Raw genomic sequence first — 27,073 nt, 5'->3', positions numbered from 1 at the left:
TGCTTCCCAATCTATTTGCCATGAATTGATGGGACCGGATGCCATGATCTTAGTTTTCTGAATGTTGAGCTTTAAGCCAACTCTTTCACTCTCCTCTTTCACTTTCATCAAGAGGCTCTTTAGTTCCTCTTTGCTTTCTGCCATAAGGGTGGTGTCATCTGCATATCTGAGATTATTGATATTTCTAGCAGCTATAACCTATAAACCTATAGGAATGATGAAATAGAAAAACCAAAAATATATCCTCAGGCTCAAAAACAAGAGGAACATGAGTATGAAGCAGGAACTTCCCAGAGATGAATGAATAAGTGGGACTGAAGCCATTGGTATTCTGGGAACTGGTTCCAGAAGCCAGCGATGTTGTCCAGGAGTCCCATTCCTGCCAGGCAGCATGGCCAGAGTCTTCACACAATGAGGCATCGGAAAGAGATTTGCTGGATGAGGTTGTGGGCCCGTGTACAGCTCTCTGACCCATGAAATGAGAATAAATACAAGCTGCTAACATGCACCCTGATTTTTCAGCTTTATGGGAAACTGAGGACCTACGGAAATGGTTGGAGCAAGCCAAATCATGACCATGAACTGAAACCATCTGCTGGCTCAATGCTTGCTTTTTCAATGTCCCCAGTATCCCTGGGAGCTTCCCCAATGGCGCAGTGGTAAAGAATTCACCTGCCAATGTAGGAGATGTAAGAGACGTAAGGTCAATCCCTGAATTGGGGAGATCCCCTAGAGTAGGCAATGGCAACCCACTCCAGAATCCACGCTGGAAAAATTCCATGGACAGAGGAGCCTGGCAGGCTATGATCTATGGGGCTGCAAAGAGTCAGACATGACTGAGTGTGCACGCACACACACACACACACACACACACACTATCGTCACAGCATAGAAGTCCCAAAACATCACTGAATTCCTTGTTTTGGATTAATTATTCCTTGTTTGCTTTCCAAACTTCTGAGTGGAAGTGATTAAAAAAAAAAAAAAAACTTCTAGGCAGGGAAGAATGAGGTCAGATTTATGTATGTTGTGGAGGGAGGGACAGCTGTCAGGAGAAAAGATGAGGGGCGAGGGAAAGGAGGGAGGGAGAAAGAGAGAGGGGGAAAGACAGAAAGAGGGAGAGGCAGATGGAGGGAAGATGGAGAAGGAGGTGGAAAAATCACAAAATTTTCACATAAACCTATAAAACTAAGATTCAAATGCATGAAAAAATAAAATGATAAGGAACACTAACAACAAAATGTGAATTCACTACATGCAGTATTAAATGTGTTCAGGATGCTTAAAGAGGTGAAGAATATGTGACTTTTATTTTTGAATTAAAATTTTGGTTTGAGATGATTGTAGATTCACATTCAGTTGTTAGGAAATAATACAGAGGAAACCCACGTACTCTTTACCCGGTGTCCCCCAGTGTTGACATCTTGCAAAAACAATCTTACAACATCACAGCCAGAATATTGCTTGATGCAGTCTGACACAATATTTCCACTCATAAGGACCCCTCTTGTTTCCCATTTTTATAACAACATCCAATCCCCTCCCGAGCAATCACTAGTCTGTTCTACATTTTATAATTTTGTTATTTCAACAATGTTATAGAAATAGAATCATATAGTATGTAACTTTCGGGATTGGCTTTTATCATTAGGCATAGTTCTCCAGAGAGTCATCCATGTTGCTGAATTTATGAATAGCCTATTTTTCTTTATTGCTGAATAGAATTTCATGGTATGGATGCACCACAATTTAACCATTCCCCTGTTGAAGGACATCTAGGGGGGTTTGGTTTATAGTTACTACAGATAAAGTTACTGTGGAAAAGATTTTCATTTTCCTTAAAAAAATGCCCAGGTATACAAATTCCTGAAGCATAAGGGAGTTGCATGTTTAGTTTTTAAGACATTACCAAAGAACTTTGCAGAGTGGTTGTAACATTCTACATTCCCACCAGCAATATATGTTGTTCAGTCACTTAAGTCGTGTCTGACTCTTTGTGACCCCGTGGACTGCAGCACACCAAACAGTGTACAGTGTGATCTCGTTTCCCTACGTATTCATCAGTATTTGGTGTTGCCACCATTTTATAACTATTTTGATAGATATGTAGTGATATCTCATTGTAGCTTTACTTTTCATTTCTTTAATGGTATGTTGTGTGCTTGCTACTTAAATGACTGTCCATATCCCTTGCTCATTTTCTAATGTTATTGTTTGCTTTTCTGCTGTTGTGTTTTGAGTCGTCTATGTATTCTACAGATACTAATCATGTGTTGGAAATGTGGTTTGCAAAATATTCCCCCAGTCTTTAACTTGACTTTTCATCCTTTTCACGTGGTTATTAACAGATCAAAAATGTTTCATTTTGATGGAGTCCACAATTTGTCAATTTCCTCCTTCATGAGTCTTGCTTTTGGTGGTGAGTCAGGAAAGAGCTTGTAGCCTCACTGCTGCTGATGGTGGTGAAGGTTCTGAGTCTCCACTGGTCCTGCTCCAGTGTCACCCCAGTGGGAAGGGAAAGGGCACCTCCTTATTCCTGGGAGCGGGCCGGGAGAGACAAATCCAGGCTTCCCACGTGGTCTCCACTGACCCTCCAGGGACACGTGTCATCACCGCCCTGTGAGACGAAGCCTGCTTCCCTGACACCTTCCCAGCCCAGAGGACGGGGCACCTCATGACGACCTGGCGGGGTGGAAACGAAGGATCCGCGCTTGGCCTTTGTTGGTGTGAGTCAGGTACAGCCAGCTTTTTCTATGATGTTTGGCTGAAAGAAAGCAATTATTGCCTGAAAGCGTTCTGTCTTGCCAGACTTTGACTTCCTGTTTTCTGGTCCTTCAGCTGGAGAAACCAAGCTTTTCTTGGGACATTATTGTCTATACCCAATAGTATCTGTACTGCCAGCTGCTTCAGGTCCAAATCTGATCTATTTGAGGCAAAAAGAAATCTCAGGGAACTCAGTACTCTGTTGTTCCTTGTATGTCAAGGTCTTTGGCCAATCAGCCTTTTCCCCTCACCTTTTTAGAGTTATGTTACAGTTGTTTTATATATAGTGTCCAGGCATTTTAGTTGTGCTTAGTAGCTAGAATAGGGGAAATTATGTCAGATCCATCTTCCTGAAAAAGAGAAATCTGTGCCTTCTATTTTAATGTAAGAAAGTTTGAGTCAAACTCATCAGAAATAAAACAAGTTCTGCTGGATGTGAAAAAATAATATATTATAAATGTTAGGAATAAAAAGACAGTTATTACCACTTTTAGTTTCTGCTTAGGATTGGAGAGCTGAAAGAGGCATTGCTCTCAGCCTTGTATGTTACCGTCACACCACCACCAACACAGACCTCAGCAAACTGCTAGTTTATGACTTTTCTTGAGCTATCACGGAGCTGAGGTCACAGGATGACCAAGCAGCTCAGAATTTAAGGAGAGAGAGGACCAGCAGGGAGAGGTGGACACTTGTTCAGTTGTAGCAGAAGTTGAGTTTGTCAAATGCTTTTTCTGCCATCTACTGAGGTGATCATATGGTAGTACTTTAGTCTGTTAATATGGTGAATTATGCTGATTCTTCAAACTTTGTAACCAGTCTTTCATTCCCAGAGTGTGAATGGTTGTGAAGTATTAATCTTGGTTGTGAAGTGTAAGCCTTTCTATATACTAATGGGTTTGCTTTACTAAAATTTTGTGGAAGACTTTTTTGATTTGGTCTCTTGTGTTCTTCTTTACGACATCTTTGTCTGGTTTTGCCATCATGATAATTCTGGCTTCTTAAAATGAGTTGGAAAATGTTCCCTTTTCACCTATTGCATAGAATTGATAATAATTTGGTTCTTAAAAGTGATCTGTTAGAAAAGCAAGATCTTGAAATATGTTGCATTCAAGGAACATAATCCAAGCAAATGCATAATAAAGTTTGAAAATTAAAGAATAGAGGATGAGATACCAGACAAAAAGAAACTGTGGTAGATGTGTGGTCTGATGTAACAGGATTTGAGACAAAAAAAATATTATGAGTACAATGTACAGTTTTATACTGCTAAAAATGAAAAAGAATAATAATTGTGCAAGGAGGTTTTATTATTATGAATCCACATGCACATAATAATATAACCAGACATATAGAAAAGTAATAACTGACCAAATAGCAAGGAGAAATAGAGTCATCACCAATTTTATTTGGAATTATTTTATGTATTCCCACCCCCCATCAAAAAGAGACAGAGATCTGAATATATAAATAATTCAATTCTTAACAAGCTGAAACCAGCTATATAATAGAATCCTAGAAATATGCTAAGGTATTATATCCAACAAATAGACAAATAGAATAACAAACTCTTTGTGAACACACAGAAAATTTGTAGAATCTCTCCATGTACTACAGAACAGAGGAAACAACAATAAATTCCAAAAATAATACAGACTATATTCTCGGGCAATAATTTGAATAAAATTAGGAAGTAAGTGGATTGTTTAGAAAACCCTCAATTATAGCACTTATAAAGTATACTACTCTATAGGTCTATTGTAAAAGGCATTCATAAAGGCTATTGCAAAATACTCAGAACTGGATGAGAATGAAAACACGTTTATCATGGATCATGTGGCACAGGTGAAACAATATAAACTTATTACTTTATGCATATTTATCAGGAAACAAAAGCTATTTTTAAAATGAGCTAAGCATTCAATTAATTCAATCAGAAAAAGCAATAGAGCAAAGTCAAAGGCACAAGAAAGAAGAAGTAAAGGACAGAAATAAGTGAAATAAAAAATCATGTAGAATGACAAAAATAGTTCTTTGAAAAGGTTGATTAAATACATAAACCCAGGCAAGACTTTAAGAAAAAGCTTATTTTAAAAATTCCATATATATGTGTTAGTATACTGTATTGGTGTTTATCTTTCTGGTTTACTTCACTCTGTATAATGGGCTCCAGTTTCTTCCATCTCATTAGAACTGGTTCAAATGAATTCTTTTTAATGGCTGAGTATTTCCATGGTGTATATGTACCACAGCTTTCTTATCCATTCGTCTGCTGATGGGCATCTAGGTTGCTTCCATGTCCTGGCTATTATAAACAGTGCTGTGATGAACATTGGGGTGCACGTGTCTCTTTCAGATCTGGTTTCCTTGGGGTTTAAAAAGATGGTAATGATAACCCTATAAGCAAAACAGAAAAAGAGACACAGATGTACAGAACAGACTTTTAGACTCTGTGGGAGAAGGCAAGGGTGGGATGATCTGAGAGAATAGCATTGAAACAAGTATACTATCAAGGGTGAAACAGATCACCAGCCCAGGTTGGATGCATGAGACAGGTGCTCAGGGCTGGTGCACTGGGAAGACCCAGAGGGATGGGATGGAGAGGGAGGCGGGAGGGGGGATCAGGATGGGGAACACATGTACACCCATGGCTGATTCATGTCAATGTATGGCAAAAACCACTACAATATTGTAAAGTAATTAGCCTCCAACTAATAAAAATAAATGGAAAAAAATAAATAAAAAAAGAAAAAGCTTAAAATACACACATTATAGAATAAATAAATTGAGACAACCACAGATTTAAAAGTTTTTAAATGTTTTTTAAAGTATATAACTGTATGCTAATAAAACTGAAATTCATCATAAAACACACATTTCTGAAGAAAAATAAGATACCAGTAATGAACAGTAAAAGAAATATAAAAGTTGAATAGACAAATGAGTATTAAAGAAAAAGAAACTTTGATTTTTTAAAAATTCATCCCCAAAAACCACAAGCCAATACAGTTTTATTTAGGGGATTCTACCAATTTAAAGGAAGAGTTAAATGGTGACTTATATATAAAATTTTCTAGTAAAAAGAAAAAGGACACTTCCTAGCTTATTTCACGAGCATGATGTAACTTGATTTCAAAACCAGAGATGGGCAGCACAAGAGAAGAAACCACAGACTTATTTCACTGATAAACAGGGATGAAAAATTTCTAAGTAAAACATCAGCTTACTGAAACAAATAGCATATTTTAAAAAATCCCATGGCACAAGCAACGGGTTTTATCACAGAAATGGAAGAATGGTGAAATATCAGAAAAGAAATGAATGTAATTCTCATTAATAGACTAGAGGAAATTTAACTGGTTTTCTTACTAAAAGTGGCCAAATTATGAGACAAATAGTTCAACACCTAACTCTGATTGTTGTTGCTGTTTAGTCACTAATTTGTGTCCAACTCTTTAGCAACCCCACGGACTAGCCCATCAGGCTCCTCTGTCCATGGGATTCTCCAGGCAAGAATACTGGTGTGGGTTGCCATGCCCTCCTCCAGGGGATCTTCCCAACCCAGGGATTGAACCTGCATCTCTCACGTCTCTTGCATCTCCTGTATTGACAGGCAGGTTCTTTACCACTGAGCCACCAAGGAAGCCCATCTAAGTAGGATGACATCTTATCAAACTAAGAACAGAAGAAAAATTTTCCAATTTAGTGAGGATAATGACTCAAATATATATCATAAACATTTATCAAACATCACAGAATCCAAGTCAGTTATCGATGTATGACTTAGCACTCTCTTACATTTCACTAACAAAGATTATACAGTGTCTGGGTCTGCTTTGTCACCTCCTGGCACAGGTTGAGTAATTGCAATAGAGATCCTATAAGGCTCACAATGCCTAAAATATATACTATTTGGCCCTTTTAAAGAAAAGTGGGATGACTCCTGATCTAGACCATAAAGGAACTTCAACAAATCAACAAAACTAAGTCTAGGGCCTAACTAGAAAAACAGACATCTGACAAATTACACAATAGGTGAATTTCAAAGAAGCAAATCAAACAGCTACAAAGCAATTGTAGAGATACTCCAACCTACTAGTGATTAGAGGAAATATTTCCAAATCAAAAAGATATTACAAAGATATTTGTCAGCTTGATAAAATTTAATTTAAAATTATTATTAAAAACAGAATTTGGAGAAAGTTAGTTATAATATTAATCTGACTCAGATAATAACTTATTTGGCTTATTTTTGCTTTAACATTGGAAAAGAAAAGAAGGAGATAAACTTGGTTGCAATTATTACTTTCAGAATGAAGAAAATCCCACAGATAAATTCTAAGAGCACATTTCCTTATCGGATTAATGTAACCCCTAGTGATTAGTAAATCTGTCAGAACTGATTTTGCAAACCTAAATAGCTAAATGAAACTTGAAACGATAAAATTCTATCTGAATTCATGTCAACAAGATATCAGATAAATGCTTTGGTAAAGAATCAGCTTGCATATATTTTCAGAGACGATAGTATATTAAGTATGGGCTTAATCCACCTGCTAAAACTTGTTATAAGAATATTCTGACCCACTTCTATCTAGCTTCACCCATCATCACACACTCCCACCATATTGCTCTACTCTATTCTAGCCTAGGATGGGAAGTTTTGATTCAATAAGAATATAATTATGCTGCTGTTGCCTTTATCTATGTTCTTACATATGTCATCTTTATAAACAATGAATAAAATTATAGTGCAAGGACAAAACCCTCTACTATTAGATTATTCACTCATTTATTCATATCACATACATTTGTTTTGTGCCAGTATCTTCAATTTGGATCATAGAAAAGGCAAGAGAATTTCAGAAAAACATATACTTCTGCTTCAATGACTATGCTAAAGACTTTGACTGTGTGGATCACAACAAACTGTGGAAAATTCTTAAAGAGACGGGAATACCAGACCATCTTACCCGCCTCCTGAGAAATCTGTGTGCAGGTCAAGAAACACCAGTTAGGCCGGACCTGGAAAAATGGACTGGTTCCAAATTGGGAAAGGAGTACGTTAAGGCTGTATATTGTCACCCTGCTTATTTAACTTATATGCAGAGAACATCATGTGAAATGCCAGGCTGAAGGAAGCACAAGCTGGAATCAAGATTGCTGGGACAATCCCACTTCTGGGCATACACACCAAGGAAACCAGATCTGAAAGAGACACGTGTACCCCAATGTTCATCGCAGCACTGTTTATAATAGCCAGGACGTGGAAGCAACCTAGATGCCCATCAGCAGACAAATGCACAAGGAAGCTGTGGTACGTATACATGATGGAATATTACTCAGCCATTAAAAAGAATTCATTTGAACCAGTTCTAATGAGATGGATGAAACTGGAGCCCATCATACAGAGTGAAGTAAGCCAGAAAGATAAAGACCAATACAGTATACTAACATATATATATGGAATTTAGAAAGATGGTAACGATAACTCTACAAGCAAAACAGAAAAAGAGACATAGATGTGCAGAACAGACTTCTGGACTCTGTGGGAGAAGGCGAGGGTGGGATGTTTCGAGAGAACAGCATCGAAACATGTATATTATCTATGGTGAAACAGATCACCAGCCCAGGTTGGATGCATGAGACAAGTGCTCGGGCCTGGTGAACTGGGAAGACCCAGAGGGATCAGGTGGAGAGGGAGGTAGGAGGGGGGGGATCGGGATGGGGCATACATGTAACTCCATGGCTGATTCATGTCAATGTATGGGAAAAACCACTACAATATTGTAAAGTAATTAGCCTCCAACTAATAAAAATAAATGGAAAAGATAAAATAAAAAATAAAAAAAAGAAAGAAAAAAAGAAAAGATTGCTGGGAGAAATATCAATAACCTCGGATATACAGATAACACCACCCTGCCATAAGCAGAAAGCGAAGAGGAACTAAAGAGCCTCTTGATGAAAGTGAAAGAGGAGAGTGAAAAAGTTGGCTTAAAGCTCAACATTCAGAAAACAAAGATCATGGCATCCTGTCCCATCAGTTCATGGCAAATAGATGAAGAAACAGTGGAAACAGTGACAGATTTTATTTTCTTGGGTTCTAAAATGACTGCAGGTATGACTGCAGCCATGAAATCAGAAGACCCTTGCTCCTTGGAAGAAAAGCTATGAAAAATCTAGACAGCATATAAAAAAACAGAGATATTACTTTGCCGATAAGGGTCTGTCTAGTTAAAGCTATGGTTTTTCCAGTAGTCATGTATAGATGTGAGAGTTGGGCTATAAAGAAAGCTGAGCACAGAAGAATTGATGCTTTTGAACTGTGGTGTTGGAGAAGACTCTTGAGAGTCCCTTGGACTGCAAGGAGATCCAACCAGTCAATCCTAAAGGAAATCAGTCCTGAATATTCATTGGAAGGACTGATGCTGAGGCTGATGCTCTAGTACTTTGGCCACCTGATGCGAAGAAGTGACTCATTAGAAAAGACCCTGATGCTGGGAAAGATTGAATGCAGGAGGAGAAGGGGACGACAGAGGATGAGATGGTTGGATGTCATCCCTGACTCAATAGACATGAGTTTGAGCAAGATCTGGAAGTTGGTGATGGACAGGGAAGCCTGGCGTGCTGCAGTCCATGGGGTTACAAAGAGTCAGACACAACTGAGTGACTGAACTGAACTGAGCCTCAATTTATAAAAATACTCCTTGACCACAAAGAAGTGTGTAATCTTATTAACCAGTAATTACAGTACAGCCTGTACTCAGCGAGGAGTATAAAAACAATGCTACTGAAGCATAGAAAAAAGACATCTAGTCCAGACATGTGTTGAGAAGGGACAATATCAAAGAAAATTCCTAAAGAAAGTGATGCCTGAGGTAAGACCTGAAACATGTGGAATTGTCTCTGATATAAGTATCCAGGAAGTAGAGAGGTGAGTCTATGATGGCAAGAGATAAATAGATGCATTCAATTAATAAGTTAAATGTGTATATCACTTATGCTAACAGCTCATTGACCAGAGGTGTATTAATACATCTTTTGTTACGTGAACATTATTGACTAGAGATGTTTCAATATTCACTTACATAATAACTCGCCATCCATAGGTATTATTGTCTGCAAAAAACCCCCCAGTCAATAAGGTGTTAAGGTGGTAGGGGGAAGAAGGAGAGAGTGAGATGTATGGAGAGAAAATATGGAAATTTATATTACCATATGCAAAATAGACAGCCAATGGAAATTTGTTGCATGACTCAGGGGACTGAAACAGGGGCTCTGCCCCAACCTGGAGGGGTGGGATGGGGAGGGAGATGGGAAGGAGTTCCAAGAGGGAGGGGACATATGTATACCTATGGCTAATTCATGTTAATGTCTGGCAGAAACCAACAAAATTCTGTAAAGCAATTATCCTTCAATTAAAAAGTAAATAAATTTTTTAAAATAATAATAATGTGTTAAAACTTCTACACAAGTCAGGTACAGCTAGTATAGATCATTATCATATAAAAATGGTAGTGTATTCCATATATCTGGGAGGAGAAAACCCACTGTCTCTTCTCTGTCAATGGTAGAAGGGACCCAATCATCGCACAGGTGGAAAACTCTTTAAGGAGGCTCTTTCCAAACTTTCTCAGGTGGCTTAAACCTTTGTTACTCAGGATGCCTTTTCTCATTCCAAAGCTTAATAATAACAAAGGAAAATATGAAGGACTTTAGCAACAGCAAGAAAATGTCTAGGACCTTTACGATATTTTGAGAGTTAGTTTTAACCTATTCAGATACACTTTGGAGAATTATGAACTACTTGGGTATAGGTCATGTAATGTGAAAAATAACTATAGCTTCGGTAATATGAAGATTAGAATTTCAGGTAGAATTAAGAACATTTGTTGCATTTGTTGGTTTTCTCTTTGCAATGAAAATGAAAGTGAAGTTGCTCAGTCGTGTCCGACTCTTTGAGACCCCATGGACTGTAGCATACCAGGCTTCTCTGTCCATGGGATTTTCCAGGTAAGAGTACTGGAGTGGGCTGCCATTTCCTTCTGCAGGTGATCTTCCCAACCCAGGGATCAAACCCAGGTCTCCCGCATAGCAGGCAGACTCTTTATACCATCTGAGCCACCAGGAAATATCCAAGCCATATTGGTAGCTATAAATAAAGTAGGGAAACAAGGATGATTTTGTACCTCAGTTGATCATATTAATTCTGCTTTGAATGAATCTGAAAATTTGAAATATGAACAATTCACACTTCGTATTTTTCCTCCATTTCAGCAGATGGCCCTCTTTCCACCTTCTTGTTCAATCTAAAAACATGGAAGTGATACCTGTTTCTTTCCTTTTCCTCCTTCCTTTCCCTATGCCTTCATTCCCCATCTCTCACCCCCACAAATGGCGGTGTGCATATTTATACACGCAGCTATAATTCCTTCTTTATCTGCACTGTCACCTCTCTTATGGACTGTTATGATAACTGCCTCTCTGCTTCACTCTTTGACTTTCCTTTCCTCCCAATCCAGTTTCCATACTGTAGGTTGTATTTTTAAATACATAAATTATCTCATATCACTTCTTGGCTGAACTCTTTCTGAGGCTTTCTATTGCATGGATAATAAGATCCAGTCATTTTACCATCATCAAAAAGTCCTAAATAGCCTGGTAGCTGCATACTTTTCCAATTAATTTCTCACTTGCCTACTGTAGTCTGTTTATGTGCCTGCTTTCAGCAACTTGAAATGAGAAGTTTTTCTAGTCTTAATATATGTAGTTTCCTTTGCCTGGGAAGTTCGTCCATCTCTACATAGCTGGCTTCTAATTCTTTATGTCTCAGCTTCCACGTCACCTCTTGAGTCCTTGCTGACAACTCTATCACCCGGCTCCTGTTCATCTCTATCACACAGGCTTTTGTTTCTTTCATAACTTGCCACATTTTGTAACTACTCACTTCGTGTTGATATGTTATCTATTCAGCTCTGACTTGGTACCATAAGATCTATGAGGGCAGAGACTATATTTGTTTAATTCATCATTGCATACTATGATAACGGATTTGGTACAATCTTGCTGAGTGAGTAAGAAGGTGAATCAATTGATGAATGGAACTGTGTCCTTTGCTTGGCCTGTACTGATAATAGAAACTATGGATAAAAAATGTCTATTAAGTTAATCTGTCATCCATGCCTGTATGGATAAGAGAGTTTGAATAGCAACAAATGTCTTGAATAAAGAGAAGTAGCTTAACACTTTTAGTGCTAATCACTAGGAGGTTTGGATATTATTTTTAGCATGGGAATTTTAAGTAAAAAAATAAAAGCATAAAGGATAGAACAGAAGAGAAATAAAATGCCATGCTCTTCTTTCAATTATATAAACAAATATTTTAATTTGGAACAAACTAACAACTGAGAGAGAGTTGGCAGAGATGTTCCAGATAGTTTAGGTATCAAATGAATTGTTCAGAAATGGTGACATAGATCTTTTAATTTTAGTTGTCATGTTTACTGCCTTCCAGCCTGAAAAATAAGTACCCCAAGATGCCTATCCTTTAGGGGATAGAGAAGAGTTGTAACACAAGGGAAACTAAAGAAGAAATCATGTATTTAGAGCTTCTGAAATGAAAAGCCTATATATCCAAATAAAAATAGTGGACCAAGTTACAAATTTTCAGAAGTTGGCGTGACTAAGAATAAAACATCTATGCAGAACAATCACCCCTTCTTGGACAATTGAACTCCTTAAAGAAATGAAAGTGATGCCCTCAGGAAAAATGGTCACAATGCTAAAGCTCATAAACCTAGAAACTTATTTAGGTTTCTGGAGAAAATACAGACAGGACAAAAAATATGTGCTCAGCATCAAACAGCTTTCAGTGCATCATATTTGAACTAAAACTAGTCTCGTTTTGAAGAATTTATGTCTAGTCAATTTTAAATAATTGATCTCAGCTTGAGTCTTTTCAAATTTTCCTGTCTTGGCTGAATTTCTCTTTAACACTATAACATATTTAAGATTTTTCGAAAATGTGGGTTCTAATTAACAATCTAGAAGGCAATGGAGAATCCCGACTAACACAGGCATGCGGGATCTTAAGATCCACCACAGGCTTAAGGCAAAGAGATTATTTCCAGATCCATCTACTGTTAGGAATGGAACTGGTAGAAAGAAGCCAGAAAAGGCTGATGGTAGGTGAAGAGGGGCTCTTTCAGTGATGTAGATCTCATTCTACCTGAATGAGATTAAGCAGGGGCTGACATCTGAAGTCATGCAAATTCTGCTGTGTCATTGAGGACAATTTGAAAAACATAGAATGGCAACATCATCTGGAATACTTGCAGGTTTTTCTAGTGACGTATGTGCAGGTAGCATCATTTTGAAGTCAGCAAGTGCTAATCTGTCTGGTTTTTCTCAGCTGAAAGAAAAGAAAGAAAAAGAACATATATTGTATTCACTGTAGGCCATCTGGGCTTCCCTAGTGTCCCAGTGATAAAGAATCTGCCTGCAATGCAGGAGACACAGGAGACATGGGTTTGATCCCTAGGTCATATTCAGCTCACAACACATTGAGTCAGACACGATGGAACAGACCACAGCACAGCGCACAGGTCATCTGTAGGCACTTTGCTTACGTTTTATCTTATCCCTACTTATTGCTCATGTTTTCATAATCAGAAATGATGGAACTGAAGCTCAGAAAAACTGTCACTGTATAGCTCACAGACTTAGTTATCAGAGTTAAGAATTTAACTTGGGTCTTTTTCCAACAATGGTGTTCCTTCTACAACTTTGCAAGGTTAGGGACAATTTTTTTCTGAGTACATCAAAAATTGATTAAAGCTTTAAGGACAGATTCATACTAATAAAATTCATGGGAGACTGATTTACTGAAAGAGTTCTAATTGATAAACATACAATGAGATATAAAACTGGCAAGAAAGACTAGAGTGCTTGAGTCAAAAATTCAGTGCATTCTCTCATGGAATTGAAAGCAAATTTATATTTGCTGCAAAGCAATATTGAATTCAAAATATTGCTGGGTCAGTATAAGTCAGAAATAAAGGACTATAATGTTCATCTTTAGTATAAAATGCCTCTGTTAAGGAAGATGGAAAGAGTCCTCCTTGCTAGTTTAGTCCCTTGGTCATTAGTCACTATCCAATGGACAGTGCTGAGAACAGGCTACCACTGCCGTATTACACACTATACACATCCACATGAAAATGTTTGTTTCAAAATCTTTTACATTCATTCAATATATGTTGTGTATCTCTAATGGTTGGACTGTTTTCAGTTCAGTCGCTCAGTCGTGTCTGACTCTGCGACCCCATGAATCGCAGCACACCAGGCCTCCCTGTCCATCACCAACTCCCAGAGTTTACCCAAGCTCATGTCCATTGAGTTGGTGATGCCATCCAACCATCTCATCCTCTGTCATCCCCTTCTCCTCCTGCCCTCAATCTTTCCCAGCATCAGGGTCTTTCCCAATGAGTCAACTCTTCGCATGAGGTGGCCAAAGTATTGGAGTTTCAGCTTCAGCATCAGTCCTTCCAATGAACACCCAGGACTGATTTCCCTTAGGATGGACTGGTTGGATCTCTTTGCAGTCCAAGGGACTCTCAAGAGTCTTCTCCAACACCACAGTTCAAAAGCATCAATTCTTCGGTGCTCAGCTTTCTTTATAATCCAACTCTCACATCCATACATGACCACTGGAAAAACCATAGCTTTGATTAGATAGACCTTTGTTGACAAAGTAATGTCTTTGCTTTTTAATATGCTATCTAGGTTGGTCATAACTTTCCTTCCAAGGAGTAAGCGTCTTTTGATTTCATGGCTGCAATCACCATCTGCAGTGATTTTGGAGCCCAAAAAAATAAAGTCTGCCGCTGTTTCCACTGTTTCCCCATCTATTTGCCATGAAGTGATGCAACCGGAAGGGACTGGTTTAGGCACTCCAAATTCAATAGTATAGAAGTAAAAAGAGTTAAAATCCTTGCCTTTGATGGAAGGAGTATTAAAGTAGTTCTCAGGCAGTTTTTATCTTGTAACATTCACAAGTGTTTCTATAGCTCTTCTTTACTCATTGGCCACTGAATTTTTGAAGCGTTACTAAATCTCTGAAGAAGCCTTGTAAGCCAGAGGCGCAGTCGCATTTATTGTACTCATGTACCAAATGTCATCCACTTTGTGTGCTATCTATTCCTGGGAGATCGCTAGCTTGGTTCTCAACTACCTTTAATGCTTAGACCTTTCAGAGACACTGTCTCTACAGTGATTAATATCAACGAAAATGCTTCTATAAATTCACACCAGGTGATCTGGGGATTTCATATGGCATTATTATCCTCATCACTAAGAGGACTCCATGCCCTTGATTCTGTCTTATTTTCTTTTTATTCCAGGACTGAGTTACATAAAATACCAGGAGAAATAAGTGATGGCTAAAAATGGAAACTCTTATGATTATACAAGAATTTTGATTCAAATGCTACTTGTAAAAGAATTTATTCTAAGTATGAAAACAGCGTTTTTTCTCTGCTCCCTAACCCCTGCCAAAGTAAAATCTACAAAATCAATCTGTAATATAATAGAAAGTCTTTGCTTCTTCTAGTGATTAGGTAGATTTCATGCACAGGTGTAAATCGAACAGCTTTCACCTTGAAGCAGTTTTCACTCAAGGCTGCATGGTGTGCATTGATGCCTCAGTCTTGTCCTGGAGAATGGGTTACATCCTTCCTCTCTCATTAACTACCTATGCGAAAGCTCTGTTATGACAAAAGAGCACAGAGGTTGAGTGTGTGGCATCTTCAGGCAGCCTGAAGGTTTTATACCCCAGCATGGCAGTTACGGGGCTTCCCAAGTGCCTCAGACAGTAAAGAATCCATCTTCAATACAGAAGACCTGTGTTCGATCCCAGGGTCAGGAAGATCCCCTGGAGAAGGGAATGGCTACCCACTCCCATATTCTTGCCTGGAGAATTCCAGGGATAGAGGAGCCTGACAAGCTACAGTCCATGGGGTCACACAGAGTCAAACATGACTGAGTGACTAACAGGGTAGTTACTAGCTGGATGATCACCAGTGAGTTACTTAACCCCTCTATGCCTCAGTTGCCTTGCTTATATAAAATAAGGGGTCTTCATCCATTCAGGCTGCTATGAAAGGAAACTATAGATTGGATAGCTTCAATAACAGAGACTTTTATTTCTCACAGTTCTGGAAGCTAGGAAGTCTTAAGATCAAGGTGCCAACAGATTCTGTACTTGGTGAGAGCCTGTTTCCTGGCTCATAGAGAGCCGTCTTCTTCTTGCGTCCTCATTTGGAGGAAGCTCTCTTGGAAGAGCTCTCTTGCCCTCTGATTTAGGATGCTTATCACACTCATGACCTAATCACCTTCCAGTCCTCACCTCCAAATACCATCCCACTGGGGATTAGGTTTCAACATACAAGTTGGGGTGGGGGGCATTGTGTATTGTATATTAGCGTGTATTGCATATTAGTGTATTGCATGAGAATAATAGTAACACCTATCTCATGGGATTTTTGCAAGGGTGAAGAGAGTTATTACTCCTAAAAATCCTTAGTGCCTGGCAAAGAAGATGTTTGCAATAAATGTCAGGTTGCTACACAGCGGTGGTTTACTCAGTAACATATTCAATAATTCTCGTCACTCTTCTTTCTAACTTTCCTTTCACTCCCTTCTTGCTTCCCTGTGATGAAACCTTACACATGCACCATTGTCTGAGGTTTCCTTTCTGGATGCTGTGTGGGATGACCTCTAAAATTCCTTAACAATATGAAGATCACACGCAGGGATGCGAAGAGTGGACTCGCAATCAGAGGACCTAGTTTTCTGTCCTGGTTTTAACCATGATATCTGTGTGACCTTGGGTTAGCCATTTAACCTCCTCAAATGATGGTTTTCTTTTTAGTAAATGGGGATAAAATGAACTTGATTCTGTGAAAAACAGCTTCCTTCACCAAATGATTGCAAGGGTTGACTGGAATGTTTATTTGAAAACAGTTCGAAACTATGGTGCTATACAAATCTACTCTTGGGGTCAGTTCTTATCCATCTGCCTTACATTTGCCTAACCAAGGACTTCTGTCCCAACCTACAAGGGGTGAGTATCAGGGGGACCTCTTTGAGCCCCTATTCTTTCTCCTTGTAGGAAGCAGAATGACGCAGGTTTTCAGTGAGTAGAGGACACAGTTCCTGACTTCTAGGCCTCTCCAGGGAATTGGAGGAGATTCATGCTCATTTATTCTAGCCCTCCTCTTAATTTCCTGTTACCCTGTTACCTTAAGCATCTCTACCCCTCCACATGTACAGGCTTGTTATTTGTTATTCTCTCCCTGTTCTACCAGTGACCAGGTACAATGGAGCCACCCTGCTAATTTTTCTGTAGCAGGTAAGAGTACACAAGTGTACTTGATATCGTCCCTGCAAGTTCAGCTGCCCTCACAGCCAGTCTAAATATGGGGAGGAAGGTATTATTAGTCTAAGCTACACATACCACCACAGTCTACAGAAGCCATAAAGTCTAGGGCTACAGTCCATGGGGTAGCAAAGAGTCGGATATGACTGAATGACTAAGCACAGCACCCAGCCACTAATGGAGCTGACAGCTTGTGAACTTATTCTCTGATTGCAATTTGGAAAGGAAGAGGGGTGTTTCTTCATGGCTCCACTATTCGCTCAACTTCCAGCAATATCTTTAACATGGGATCAACCCTGTCTTCAAATATTCACCACTCATATCTTTTTACTGATGCTAAATCTTCCCAAAGGAAGAGTAAATTGGGGAAGGTAAGTTTATAATCACTTTCCCTTTGAAAATAAAACAAGAGAGAAAAAAAATCTATTTAGAGAACTAGATGTAAAAGCCTTTACCAAGAAATAGATCCTATCAGCATAGGACTGTATTTAGATGGAAAGCCAGCTGGTCACAGTCCAATTGCATTTCCATGTTCTGTACAAAACTCAGCATACTCTGTTCCACAAAATATACCACAAGCCACAGACATTGGTTATTTAAAATATCTTGACTGCTCCTAACAACAGTTTTAAAAATAATCAGGATGATCAGTGTACCTCAATGACTATTTGTAGGATAGAAGAAGTGCTTAAAACAGGACAGAAAAGAGTGAAACCGGCATACCCCTGCTATCTCAAAGTTCAGAAAGACTGTTGTATTGGTTACTGGGGTCAGTTTCAGGTCACAGTGATACCTAGAATGATTACATATTCTGATGAATCTGTATTATTCCAGAAATGGAGCTGTATCTCCCAAATCTCCTGCCTTGAATGGTTCCATGTGAGCATAGGCCATAAGAAATACTTTGATTGCTATTTGCGAGGTGGATATGGAGGAGCAGCTATATTCTTTCATGCTGGGAGATTTGTAGGACCGAGCTCTTGCATATAATAACTTACCTACTGGCTCCCCCAGTAGGTTTGGGGCATGTAGCTACTCCAACTCCTGCAAGATCCTCCTTCAGCCTCTCTGACTTCTGAGCGAAGTGCATGTTTAGCTCCCACGGTATGCCCATGTCACTTAAGTTGAAGGCTTACAGCCAGTCAAAGGCCATCACGGTTTCTAACGTTATGGGGTCCGTATTTTCTTCTCTTTCTTCCTCTTCACAGTCATTTTCCCTTCTCACTGGCCTCAAACTCTAGTACTAGATGTTAAGATAATGACCTTACATAACTATTTAACAAGGTCCCAGAAATAGGTAAGGTTAAATGGTTTTAGTAAATTCCAATGCTGTTTCTCTGATTGAACCTTGACTAATATAGATGTTGGTACTAGAAGTGCTTCCATAGGAATGGAACCTTATGGATAGTTTCTCTGAATTGCTTTTGCATTATCCGGGATTGATTCTCTGATTTGATTTGATTTGAAGTCATTGGGACTTCCCTGATAGCTCATTTGGAAGGCAGCTATGCTCACCACTATACTCAGCGCTGATAGCTCATTTGGTAAAGAATTCTCCTGCAATGCAGGAGATCCTGGTTCAATTCCTAGGTTGGGAAGATCTGCTGAAGAAGGGATAGGCTATCCAATCCAGTATTCTTGGGCTTCCCTTATAGCTCAGCTGGTAAAGAATCTTCCTGCAATGTGGGAGACCTGGGTTCAATCCCTGGATTGGGAAGATCCCCTGCAGAAGGGAAAAGCTACCCACTACAATATTCTGGCCTGTAGAATTCCATAGACTGCATAGTCCAAGGGATCTCAAAGAGTCAGACATGACTGAATGACTTGCATTTTCAATGACCTATTCCTAGTATTAATAGCTATGAAGTATAGCAATGAATTCAAGCTCATAGTAGGTACTGGTATGATTATATTCTTTACCACCTGAAACAGCTGGCCTGATAGAAATGGTAGAATGGTTTTTGAAGACTAGGTTATGGATGGCAACACAAGACTTGGAGTCACATCCTCCAGGATGTGGTACATCCCCTAAATTAGCAACCAGTAAGTAGTGCTGTTTCTCCCAGAGCAAAGACTTGCAGATCTAGAATCAAGAGGCTAGCAATAGGGTAGCTCGTCTCACAAGAGATAGACTAGTGAAATGTTTGCTTTCTATACTCACAACTTATGATTCTGGTGATTTTAGGCATTTTAGTTTCCAAGTAAGGAATCCTTCCACCTGACCACACAGCAGTGGTTCCTCAAATTTCTGAAATTTGAAACAGCCACCTACCTGGTTAGGTAAATAAATCACTGGTTAATAGCAAGATATATAGTAATGGAAGTTAAAGGGGAGAAAAAAATAGTAAATAGAGAAAGGGTCTTCCCAGGTGGTGCAGTGGTAAAGAATCTGCCTGCCAATGCAGGAGATGCATGAGATGACTGTTTGATCCCTGGGTTGGGAAGATTCCCCTGGAGTAGGAATTGGCAACCCACTCCAGTATTCTTGCCTGGAGAATCCCATGGACTGAGGAGACTGGTGGATTATAGTCCATGGGGTCACAGAGTCAGACATGACTGAGCACGCACGCACAAATAAAGAGAGCCACTTACATTCGCCTCAATTTCCAGACTTTTTTTTTTTCTTTTCTGACATCCAGCCTGTTACATGTAAAGAAAAACAGAAACTTTGCAGGGAGATTTAGAGACAAACTGCACAGCATGAACCACTGGGGGGAGAATTAAAAAATTAAATAGCAGCTGTAAAATCCTGCTGCCATTACCCATCAGAGGTCTCCTCCAAAGTCAGAATTTAATAGCAATGGTCAAATTCAACCTTTTCCAAACCAGAGGCTATCAACATTGATAATTGAGTCTATAAAGCATGACATATTTAATACATTTTTAGGAATTAAAATAGAAAGTGAGAGTAAGTTAATTAAAAACGGAATTGCAATATGAATTAATCGTATTGCAGGTACTAGACTTTTCTGTGGTTACAGACATGCTCAGAAACTTTAATTTTCTTTCTTGTGCATTTTGATAACTTAAAACTCAAAATCAATTGTGCTATTTCAACAAAGGGACACTCTGGTAACAATTGTCTCCTCTTAACTATATATTTTGGAAGTTAAATACAGCATAATTCTCTGTGATCTATAGCCCACACAGTCACACACATGGACCATATAAAAGTCTTTTGGGCCCCCAGCATCACTTAGACTTGGACTTGTCCCATGACTCAGTCTCTTAATCATCAGAGAAGTCAACTGAAAATTTTGTATTTTTTCCTAATAATTCTTATTGTTTTATGACTCAGAAAAATCTCAGTGACTTCTATTAAAAGTAAGAAACCAGGAAGAGCTTCACCCAGGACTGAACACAGGAAGTGATCTGCTGAATTAAACATGAAATCATGAGGTGTTTTCACAGCGTGTGAGAACATTCCATGTCATTTACTCATTCATGGAAGGGCTGATGATGGGCAGGGAGCAGGGCCTTCAGCCACAGGCAGGCTCATCCTCCCCCAGCTCCTCATAATTGCTGCCACCACTCTGGCCCAGGTCCTCATCACCTCTCACCGAGGCCGCAGGAAGAGCCCTTAACTGGTTTCCTGCAGTCTTCTCTTCCTGGACCTGAGCCTTCAAAGATTCACTTTCCTGAAGCACTGTGCCGACCACGTCACCACTGTGCTGACACGTCACCTCTCTGCTCAGTAGCCCCACTCCTCACCAGATTAACCCCAGACCCCATCTAAGTACCTGCCTCTCCTGGAATCCTCTCTCACTCCTCACTGAACTCCTCCAAATATCCACCAGACTCGATCTTCTTCCCATTCACTGAACAGCCCCCATTCCTTTCTTGCCTCTGCAACTCCGTTTCTTCCACATGAATTGTTTTCCCTTTTTAATTTGTGACAATTTTATGCCATTTTTGTGAAAAAAGAAAAAAAAAAATGTCACCGGCCATGCAAAATCTCTTTCAACAGAGACCTCTTTCATTAAGATTTTTTTCCTGACCACTACCTTCCCCTTCTTGAGCTGGAAGAGATCTTCTGTTCGTGCATTCTTCATGACATTTATTTCATTCTGTTTTGTATTATATTTTTTGTATTTTATACATTCTGTTTTACTTTATACATTCTGTTTTGTATTTTTTGTATTTTATACATTCTGTATTTTTTGTATTCTATACATTCTGTTTTGTATTATATATTAAATGTATTTCATTTGTTCCTTCAGAACAATCTGTCCCAGTTTGTTCCATGCTACCCTAGGGGAAAAAAATCCCCCCAAATTAATGTTTGGGGGATTTCACAAGGTATGAGTTATCATGACTGAAATACACATTTACAAAACAAATAAGTGAGGGAGTGTCTCGTAATCCAAGCATGGGATATTGTGTGAACTTACAAACAGCAGAAATTTACATAGATGCCTTTTTCCTAAAGCTGAGAATTAAATTATATCAATAAACCTTATTTTTAAACAAAAACAAATTATCGTGATTAATAAAAAAAATAAAAGTAATTATAGTATTGATTATGCTTAATAAAATTCTAATAGCCCTGACAGAATCTCTCGACTAGTTGATAATAATAGCCCTAGTGGATTATGCTGGAAATATATGTAAAAGCTAAGCATAGTACCTGTCACATGATAGGTGTACAATAAAGGTTAGCTGTCTTATGATTAGCTCCTTGTGAGCAGGACTGTCAACTCTTGTGATATTCATAACCACTTGGTCCTTTAAATAATACAATTTTTACTTCACAACAAATTTAAAATTATGTCTTCTCAGTAATGATAACAGTAACAATCACTCCACATTTTCGGTGACACAACTTATGGGCTTGAAGAATAAATGAAATGGTGGCCCAGAGAAGACGATGTATGTTAGCGCTGAATGAGTAAGTGGTAAGTTGACTGCACCTTTCAGGGCATCACTGCGAATTCAGGATTGGATTGTTTTCACATTGAAAGAGACACACAAGATACTTTGATCAATAGTTCAGCAAATCAGATGAATAACCACTTCAGAACTTTAAATTGTTCAACTGTAATCCCTGATGTGTCATCTTATAGGAAACATGTCATATGATTCAAATGACTTGTTGAGTTCACACAAGAGAAAAGACTTCAATGTTTCTAACTCAGTGACATTAAATGGGAGTTATGTAACAAGATGACTAACTAATGATGTCAAACACCCACTTTAAATTAGTGAAAAATCATCTATGGTAAAATATTTATGAACCTCGAATCACCAAAAATGAGACTTTTCTGAAGTTTTTCAGTTATAATTATTAGAAAATGAGGCTCAGAAATTGAGTCAACATCCGAAGATAAAGTTGAAGACTAAATTCAATCACCTATGTTTAGAAAACATTGCAAGCATTTCCTTGTCAGATGCCTTAGAAGGATACAACCAAGAAAAGCGTTGTCACATCATATAATGTCATTAAAGACTGATGAAAATACCATCAAACAGTGCAGAAAACATTGCACTGTTCCTTAAAATTAATCTTACTGTCTGTTTTTAACAAAAACAAACTGCATTCTATAAAAAATGAGGCAGCCCATCCATGAATATTTTTTAAATTAATGCATGTATTGATATGGTTATAGCACTGGATAAAGAACTAGGAGTTCATTGCAACACATTAACTTGGTTTTGAATCTTACCAAAAAAAAAAAAAAAAGAATGAGGCCTTGACATAATTTTTCACTCTCTTATCTTTAAATTGTAACATATTTTTCATTAACTTAAGACTTTTAAACTAATTTCCAAGCAGTTTCCCAGGCATTTACCAGTGTCATCTGTATTTATGCTTGGCCCATATAACTACAGGTGGTGGGTGATGTCTTTATGACAACAGGCTGAGGTTGAAATAAAGAGTCCCCATCCTATGCTCTGCTAATGGAGGAGACACTCTAAAGTGATCTTTAGGTCTTTAGATCACATGATCTTTAGTTAGAAAGACCTAGCCTGAGATCTGCAAGATCAAGGAAGGCTTCCAAGGGGAGCGGACCCATGAGCTGATGCCTCAGTGATGTGGAGGTGCTGGGGGAGGGAAGGCAGTGAAGAATACTTCTTATCATCAGGGGAACTAGAAGCAGGAGGACCTGAAGGCAGGCTGTTTGAGAGGCTGTGTGTGTTAGTCACTCAGTCGTGTCTGTGTCTGACTCTTTGCAACCCTATGGGGTATTGCCCGCCAGGCTCGGTCCATATGATTTTCCAGGCAGGGATACTGGAGTGGGTTGCCCTTTCCCTCTCCAGGGGATCTTCCTGACCCAGGGAACAAACCTGGGTCTCCTACATTGCAGGCAAACTCTTCACCATCTGACTACCAGGGAAGCCTTGTTGGAGAGGCTGGGGAGTGACAATGACCCTCTCCTTGACAAAGCTTTAGCCTGTCTCCACTGAGCCCTTTTCTTGAAAAGGCCTTGACTTTGCTCCTGGTCCCACCCTCTCCAGTCTTATCTTTGTCCTGCCTCACCCAGTTTTAAAAAGAATCCTGCTAAATGAGTTTAGCAAGAATCCCCCTACCCTGATACCCCCTCTTAGTAATTTTCCATTCATGCATCTCCTTACTCTGCTCCTTGTCTAAAAATTCTTGCATTGAACCCAAATTTCTTGTATTCAGAGTTGAGTTGGCTCTCTCTCCCTATCATGATCATCTTAACACCAATTGCAATAGTCCTGAATAAAGTCTTCCTTACCATTTTAACAAGTGTTAGATTTTCTTTTTTTTTTTTTTAATAGGAGGAAGAGCAAGGAGTTGGGGAAAGATGAGTGAGGGGGGTGTTGAAATAAATTTTTAAGCCCAAGATGGAGCCATTCCTGCCCAGGGTGCTATGTCAGCAAATCAAACTTTCGGTAACTTCTGTGTCCCTGTAAATATTCTGCTTGACCAGAAACGCAGTCTGTTCAGCCAATCCCCAAACTCCAAGCCAGCTCTGGGCTCTAAATGTATTTGCTTGTTCCTGAGTCATTTTCTATTTTTCTCTTTCTTCTTTCTCACTCTTTATCCTGTAAAAGCCTTTGCCTTCTGCCCAATTTTCCAGTTCTCTGAACGCTTGGTGACAGAGACTCCCTGCTTTGTGAAGTATTAAGTACAGTTTGCTTATATCATCTAAATTATCTTCTTGAATCATTTTTAAGAGTAGGAAGAAGCAGAGGGAAGAAGTTGGGGGAGGCAGACAGGCCAGATCAGGCAGAGGTTCTTAGGCCAAAATAAAAATTGTGGTCTCTAATTAGGAGAGACCAGGAAGACTTTGAAAACTTTTAAGACACATAGCGACATTGTCAAATCTGTATTTAAAAAAAGAAAAAAAATTTTTCAGCCTTTAACAAAGAGCAACAAAACCAGTTTAAAGGTTCTTTACAAAATGCAAAGGAGCATGGAAGAAAAACTAGCTTATATACATATATACATATGTATATATATGCAAATTTGCCCCACAAGAGGCTGCCTCCCAGTAAGGATGGGCAGGCAATAGTCCGCCTCCCCGATTTGTCAGCCCACAGCTATTAGGGCTTAAGCCCCTTTCCCCTTACCTCAGTCCTCCTGGACCTAAAAGATGTTGGCCATGATTGGCCATGACCAGCTACAGAATTCTCGCTTGCATTGGAGGGATATTTGCAGTCGCTCCAGCAGCCCCACCTGAGGCTAGTGTGGAGCTCCCAGAGGAGAGGAGGCAGGACAGTTCTTCCTCACAGGACAATTGATATTCCCAGGTCCTATTTTAAGATATGATAACATTGACATATTAGTTTGAGAAAGCTCCTTTCTAACTGCAAGTCTAGTACCTGGTGGTTGCAGAGGGTAGGGGACAACACGGTGTAACCACATAGTAAGACCATGGAGGACCATGAACACTTTAGGCAGAATAGGTTCATTGAGGTTAGAAGAATAAGAACATTTGTCAAGGAAAAAAAAAAATGAACAAAAGAGATAAGTTTTGGGTAAAGAAAGGTCCAAGATGTTCCATAGTGTGAAACCATAAATAGGTTTAATAGGAAATGAGAGCCTGCAGGTATGTGAAGTGAGATTTGAGTCCCCTGACAATGGACTCCAGAGAGGAGAGGAAACAAGAGTCTTCAAGAACCAGGTAAAAAGTGGGGCATGCATCTGTTAACTGAATCACAGGATGGCATGCCCCCATGAGATTGATTTCAGTTTCTTAGAGAAGCCTCAGAATTATCTCACTCCCTTCTAACACATTACTTTGTCTTTGTTTGCAGGACAAATAAGCCCACTTGTATGGCTTCCCTTCTGCTTTTCAGAAGAACACTTGCCAGTAAATTTTCTTTGATGTTTGCAATTTGCCTCCGAAACATAAGTACGCCTTCTCACTAGTAGACTTAACTCACCAATAACTTTTTTTTCTGACTTAAAAAAAACCAGTTGTTCTGTACATTATACTCTGTAAGATTTTCCCAGCCTCTGTTGAGTTGTGAGATACTGCTTTGCCATCAAGCATCAGCTAATTGGCAGAGCAGGTACAATTTCTAGCATAAAACTTAGGTAAGCCTCTGGAGGGAAGCATTTTGCTTCATGATTTGGCTGCCAGCTCCCTTGAGATCTTTTTTCTGATTTTGGTTATGCTATGTTACCTTGCTCCGTAAGTGTTTAAAAGCAGAATTGAAATTTGACAGGTGGGAAGATGAATCGTGTCTGACAATACCTTTCCAATGAGCAGTGGAGGCATTTTAAGAAAATTGAGCTGGATGCTCTTACATACTCTCTTTCTATGACTAACCATGATAATGACAACAAACAAAAGGACTCACTGTCCTGTAGGTACAAGCCAATATTATAACAGCTAAAAAGCACAGTTCCTTCTGTTATAGAAAAACAGGCTGTAATCAAGGCCTCCTGGTGTTGTCATCACACAGACACAGGTATTTTTAAAAGCTTGAAAACTAGGCAGGAGTAACCAACATCACATGGATTTTTTCCCTCCCACTACTTTTTCTGTGGGTGGCAATCAGCAGTGGATATTATGTGGCAATTGACCTTTATATAAATGAATGAGCATTAGGCTAAAGCATCGATTGGTAAGAATTTTGCTTTCATTAAGCAGTAGGAATCATCCCTTAGCTATTTAGATTAGAAGAGCTTGACGCAGTTAGAGTTTTAATTAGAAACATGCTAGCCTTAATTACCTGTTTGTCACCCTTATTTGATTTCAGTGGGAATGGTCTTACTTTTGATTCATAGTCTCTCATGCCATCTCCAACCTACCCCCTATGACCAGTTAAATTGGTTGGACTAAAACTTAGAAAATGTGAAAAATCACCCTAACAGTGGAGAGAGGCCACTGGAGGCTAAGAACAAAGGTAAGTATGCTGTGGACTTCAGAACACCATCTCCTTTTGTGGGAGCATCTGTGGTGTCCTTTGTGGTCCCATGGTGAAGTGAAGGGAAGTCACTCAGTCATGTCTGACTCTTTGCAACCCCATGAACTGCAGCCTACCAGGCTCCTCCATCCTTGGGATTTTCTAGGCAAGAGTACTGGAGTGGGTTGCCATTTCCTTCTCCAGGGGATCTTCCCAACCCAGGAATCGAACCCAGGTCTCCCACATTGCAGGCAGACACTTTACCATCTGAGCCACCAGGGGTGCCCCGGTCCCATGGTAGGTAGATGATAAAACTGATTTGCACAAAACAGAGCCAGTTCTGTTCCTGCCGTCGAGTTCCCAAATGTAGTAGGTTGCTTCCCAACCGCCTCACTGCAGCCTGAATGATCATCTTCCCTCACCCCCCCTACCCAGGGCACTAGATGATCTAGCAGACAGGACGACCCTGGTGGAAGAAGCCTGGATGGCCTGTGACACAGTGAGCTCCCAGAGAGATGTTCCTATTCATCTGTGCTTCCTCACCACACACAC

This window comes from Cervus elaphus, chromosome 26 (genome assembly GCF_910594005.1).
Source record: "Cervus elaphus chromosome 26, mCerEla1.1, whole genome shotgun sequence".
Lineage (NCBI taxonomy): Eukaryota > Metazoa > Chordata > Mammalia > Artiodactyla > Cervidae > Cervus > Cervus elaphus.
The sequence above is the reverse complement of the archived record's forward strand: the minus strand, read 5'-3'. Positions refer to the sequence as shown.